This window comes from Chrysochloris asiatica, unplaced genomic scaffold (genome assembly GCF_000296735.1).
Source record: "Chrysochloris asiatica unplaced genomic scaffold, ChrAsi1.0 scaffold00141, whole genome shotgun sequence".
NCBI lineage: Eukaryota > Metazoa > Chordata > Mammalia > Afrosoricida > Chrysochloridae > Chrysochloris > Chrysochloris asiatica.
The window spans coordinates 4835051-4841399 of NW_006408659.1; positions in this window are offsets into that span (position 1 = coordinate 4835051).

Consider the following 6349-nt stretch of genomic DNA (forward strand, 5'->3'; position numbering starts at 1 on the left):
TTTCAAATTTGTTGGAGTACAACTCTTCATAGTATTCAGTTATTATCCTTTTGATTTCCTTTGGTTCTGTTGTGACATCACCCATGTGATTTCTAATGCATGTTATTTGTGTCTTCTCCCTCATTTTTTTTTGTTAGGTTTGCCAATGGTCTGTCTATTTTGTATTCAGTCTTGTATTGCATCTGCAAAACAATGGGAGGTCATAAGATAGAAAAGTGTGATATTATGGTCATTTTGTTTTTCTCACTCCCACCCTGACAGGCCAGTGTTTCAGCAGTTACTGTTCCTTTATCCATGGTCACAGCACCTTCTGAATATCAGTTTCTATGCTCATTTCTCTGGCCTAGGAAAGTAACTAGTCTAGAACTTGTTTTTAACACCTCTCCACAAGTGTTTCTGAGCTTTCATATTCCTTGTAAATTCATTAATCCTACCCAGATCTCTGTAGTTAGTTCTTTCATAAAACTCTCTTAAATTGATTGTTTCCTGCTAGGACCATTGGTACTATTGACCTACCAAGGGTATGATGTTTGCCTTTTTTCCTCCCTCATTTCTCCTTGCGGGAATGGAAGGCAATGTTCAACAGCTCAAATTGATGGTGGTCACGTGGAAACCGGAAGTGAGGAAAAGGCATATTAGTTAAAATCTCCCAATAAATTTATTCCTGTGTAGCATGTCTCTTCTCTCAAGTTTCACCTGATTGCCATGTAATCATCTATTAACTTAATCACATGTAGATAACATGGACCCAGAGGTGAAATATATGTGGAGTCCTGGTGTGGCACTGTAGGATAATGCATCAGACCACAGAGTCAGTTTGAACTGCAAGGTTAGCGCTTCACACTCACAGCCTCTCCTTAGAAACCGTACACAGGGTTGCTATGAGTTGGAACTGACTTGACAGCACTAAAATACATGAACACACACATATATATACACATATATGTTGCTGTTATTTTTTCACTAAAATGATTTTTTGTGCTTTCATCTAAACTATCCAAAGTTCAATAAATCCCCCTATTCATTTCTTCACTTCGCAGATGTAGAATGCCCTGTATATCCTTCCCTTGATAAGACTCATTAAATAGAAATTTCATAGAGTTGTCATCCCTTAGATCTCTCTTCTATAGAAGGCATTGGTCACTATGCCTATTCGTCTTTAATAACTTTCTCTTGCTCAGTAAGGTGATGGGTGACTTGTAGACTCATCACCATTGATTCAACTCCTACTGATAGTATAGGATTTTCAAGGCTGTAATTTCTATGGAAGCAGACTGCCACATCTTGTAAGGATATTTTAACATGCTCTTTGGCTTTACTTCATCTAAATGGCCTGCTGAAAATGTGTCCAGCTGATTTTCATCTTAAAATATGATGAGATTTTTGTCTTAGGTAACTATGAAAACTATAGGTTTATATTAAAATGCAAAACTTGTGTTATGAACTTTGGCCAAATCAGTAAAACTGATGAAATCCCCATCCATTTGGAATCTGTCTGCATGCAGGACCATGGGTCAAGAAAAGGACACTGGCTATGTATCAATAAAACACATGATGAGAGTGAGCTAATTATCACATAGTGATTAGGTTTCAAAAGGTTACTGTGATCTTATTTTTGAGAAAGAAGGATGTACTATGGTTTAAGTTTGGAAGGGTGGGAAGAACAGAGCAGAGAGAACTGAGTCTTGGATTCCTATTTCAACCATGCTACTCACTGCACTTTACCTAATGCAAGTCTCTTAACTTTTTTATCTCAAGTTCTCTTCCTTAAAGGTACTTACTAATTATAGTCAATTCAACTTTTTAATACACAAAAATAGATAACCATTTTGTATTATAATCATCTTAATTTTATTCCTCCAAATAAGGTGATCATTTTTGGAGATTTTGTATATGTATACAACAGAAGAAATCCACAACCTACTATTATCCACTTATTTATGTTATTTGACAAACGTAAGTGTATTCTATTGTTGTCAGGTACCAATGAGTCGGAACTGACTCATAGCAATCCCATGCACAGAAGAATGAAACAATGTCCGATCCTGGGCCAACCTCACTGCCGTTGCCACATTTGATGCCATCAATGATGCCACCTGGCTGATCCATCTCGTTGAAGGTCTTCCTTTTTTTCTCTGACCTTCCATCTTACCCAGCATGACATCCTTCTCCAGTGACTGTTGTTACAACATTTTAAATAGTGTGGATCGAATAATGAGTGGATATAGACAAGGCATGTAAAAAAAAAAAAATCATCACTTCTAAAATATTGCAGGCTTATGCTTGATCATAAGCATTTAAATATAAATAAAACGAGGGAAACATGATAGATGAGTAACTAATATTGTTCCTGTGACTCAAGTTACTCATGAAGAATTTCTGGGACTATTGCTTTGCCTTTCTTTACACAGGAAAGCATTTGAATGAAGAAGGATGATTAGGGCAGTATTTGGGTCAAGAAGAGATTGGGTCCACAGGTGTTTGTAGAATTGCAAAACTGGCAGTTTACAGGTGGTAGGCATTGACTATGAAGTTGTGCAGAATATGAAGGCATGCTATGGTGATGTTGTATGGCCCACATCGATCTAATCCCATAAAGAACACAGGAATGGGAGCAAGAACCAATTCTGGACCTGGCTCCTTTTTATAGCTTGTTGTTAAGTGTCCTTGAGTTGTTTCTGACCCTGATTTAATTTAATCACACCCCTGTATAGGGTTTCCGAGGAGCAGCTGTTGGGTTTGAACTGCTAATTAATATGAGGTTCATGGTCCAGTGTTGATCCTACAGCACCACACTAGCTAATCTGTAGTAATTCATTTAGTCATTATCTGAGCCAGAGAATTCCATTTTGATTAAGGGGAAGTACACAATAATTTCTTTAAGAAGGATCAGCAGCAGACTTGTCCCCATGAGATAAAGGCTAAAGAGATCCCAAATGTTGGAATTTCCTAAAATGATTTTGTTGTTGTTGTTAAGTGCTGTCAAGTTGGTTCTAACAAATAGAGACACAGTATAGGGTTCCCATGGCTATAACCCTTTGCAGAAGCAGAAAGCCTCATTTTGTTTTCCTGAGAAGCACCTAGTAGGCTACTGACCTAGTGGCTTGCCATTCAGTGCTTGTCCTAGAGCCACCATGCTTCCTAAAGTTGTTATGTTGTTGTAAAGTGCTGTTGAGTAGGTTCCGATTCATAGTGACCCTGTATAGGGCTTCCAAGAAGTAGCTGGTGGGTTTGAACTGCTGACCCTGTGGTTTGCAGTAAAGTGCTGATTCACAGCAACACAAAGCTGTTCTGTAATCCCTGGTGTTCTTCCCATGTCCGATGAGATCTGTAATTCACTGCAATATCTCACAGAACTCAAAGGCCATCAAAGAAATGGCTCACATGGTTGTTAAGGTAGATTCAGATGTCAGTCTGGAGGATTCTCTTCACTCTTGGGAGATTGGGCTGTTGACTCACAAAGTTGTGGAAGCAGATGAATCAGGTCATGTCACTAGCTCATCTCAAGAACCACAGGTCAGATGAATACAGCTTGGCTAGTCAAGCAAAAGAGTATATTGCCCACTCTCATGATCACAGTGACTCATTCTATACCCATCTGAAAGGCAAAAATGACTAAGCCCCTTGAGGGATTTCCAAGTTTTATAGTCACAATTAACCTTGCTAACAATCACTCACAGCTGAACCATATAAACTGATTAACACCTACTCACACCTCCTCTTATCCAGATGGGAAAAAGTTGTTTGATGGGAGTTCCAAAGACATGGCTAGAAGAGACATTAAATAATTCACTGCACTGCAGGAAGAGAAATTGGATTAAATATATTTTAGAAGGCACATCTTTCAGTTACATTCTCCAGAGACCAATAGAGAGCTAATTAAGAGTTTTTAATTGGACAATATTGAGATTAAAAAACAGTATTTCCAGAAAATAGGTCTTGCCTTACTCATTCCACTGGTCATGTGAATAAGAAGAACCTGGTGGCAGGGAGCAATGATTCACGGCTTAGCAATCCTTTCAACCATATATATTGGCTTAACCATGAAAAGAAAATTAAAATATTTCCTCTGTGCTCATTTCCAGTCACATTTTGAAATATAACATACCAAAGTAGCCCTATCCCTTTCACATGTTTCTTTTCTTTGTCACTTGGTTTTTAATGAGGGCCAGTATTCCTTGGAGGAATAATTTCCCACTAACATAAAAAAAGGGCATTTAAGACAATTTGTTCCAGTGGACAAATACATATCCATGTATTTCATTAGAATGCCTCAGCAAATCCAGTTTCTCAAGTATTGTAAAAACTTGGTGAAAAGCTGAAGAAACTTCAAGGAAGGTTCAATCCAAGTAAATACTAGGAATAGAAAATTAAGGTCTGATCTAAAGATGGTAGTTTAGCCACAATTCTCCTGAGATTCTCTCTCCTGTTGGCAAGTCTATAAAGTCATCTCTATATTTCTAGCACACTTTCCTCTACCTCTAGAACAGTTGTTGCCATTGTTCAGACACAGAGAGGGTTGCAAGAACTTATCCTAGAACTCAGACTTGCTCTCTTTCCGTAAGAGAGCCCTTTTATGTGATTTCAAGAGTCTCTACTGCTTTAAACTATTCTTTACTGTAAGGGTATTAATATGTAAATGACCATGTCGGATGGCCATAGGACCACAGATGATATTTGAACTATCCTCTCTAGGGAAATATGTTGTGAATAAATTGACATCACATTCAGCAGCAATTCACTTCTTGGTGCTGTTTTCTCACTGTTTTGTGATGTTGAAACTGCTAACTGTATGAAGTCCTCTATGAGTCCTGGAGTGGTGCTGTGCGTTAATGTGTTGAACTGCAAAGTCAGTTTGAACCACAAAGTGGTTGGTTCAAACTCACCAGCTGCTTTTCAGAAATCCTATACAGCGTTGTTATGGTTGGAACCGACTTGACGACACTTTAATGACAATAACAAACTGTATGAAAGCCAAATGTATGAATGTAAAGATAAGCTGATTCTCTAAACCAGGCAACCTGATTTCCCTTTCCACAGAGAGATGAGCCAATGTGCTCTTATGCTCTGGCCTTCTTTCTGACAGGGATGTAGACGTCTTTGTTTGCTTCTTTGGTTCTAGCCCAGTGTGGCTGCCAAGCCTCTTCCCTTCACCTTCATACTCAAGCACCCACCACTCTGAGACAACCTTAAGTAAGGTTAATCCCCACCACTAGGTGCCATCTGGGTGAGTCTTGTTCTTATAGATTTGATAGCTTACATTTTTAAGACCATTTTCCAATCCATATGTAACACCCTCCTTCTGTTTCTTGATTTAGTTCTTCAATTCTACACAGGAAATGCAGGCATAGTATGAATGATTTCACAGAGATGTGGCCTCTCTCTTCATCACCTACTTCCTCATCTTGCCATACAAGGTATAATTCCAGTCCTTAATGAGTTAAATTTTAGGAACTAAGAGATATTGGTAGTTCAGTGGTAAAATTCTTGTCTTGCACGTGGAAGATCCTAGTTCATTTCCCAGCCAACAGACTTTATGTGCAGCTTCCACCTGGTCTGTCATTAGAAGTTTGTATGTTGTTATGATGCTGAACAGGTTTCTGTGGCGCTTCCAGACTAAGACAGATTAGACAGAAAAACTAGAGATATATTTCTGAAATCAACTAGTGAAAATCCAATGGATCACAGTTGTAGGATCCAAAGCAACAGATGATTTATTTCTGTTGCCCCTGGTGTTACAATGTGTAAGGAGTCAGCTCAACAGCAACTACCAACAACAAAGAGGTCAATGACTATCTACTGACCTCACATGTCTTTTCCAATTTACCAAATCATCTATTCATCAGGACAAGACAAGCCTAAATTTGACATGTTCTTTTATAAACTAAAAATTGAAGCTACCTCTAAAACTAAAAAAGCTTCTCTTATCAGAATTCCATCTAGAATTTTTCCTCTTTCTCTCTGCTCTATCAAGGTCCCAATTGTTGTTGTTGTTGTTGTTATGTGCCATGGAGTCGGTTCTGACTCATAGTGACCCTGTACAGGGTTTCCGAGGCTGTAAATCTTTACTCGAGCAGAAAGCCTCATCTTTCTTCCGCGGAACAGCTGGTAGTTTCGAACTGCTGACACTGAGGTTAGCAGCTCGATTCATAACCACTACAGTACCAGAGCTCCTTCAAGGTCCCAGTAGACACCTCCAAACAGATGATCATATTTCCATATTGTCAATAACAGGGTTTTTTTTTTTTTTTTTTTTTTTAAGGTTTTACTGTGAACTGAGTGATCATTTACATTGGAGAACATCGGCGGTCTTCACTCTCTCTCTTTTTTTTTTTTTTTTTTGGCTGCT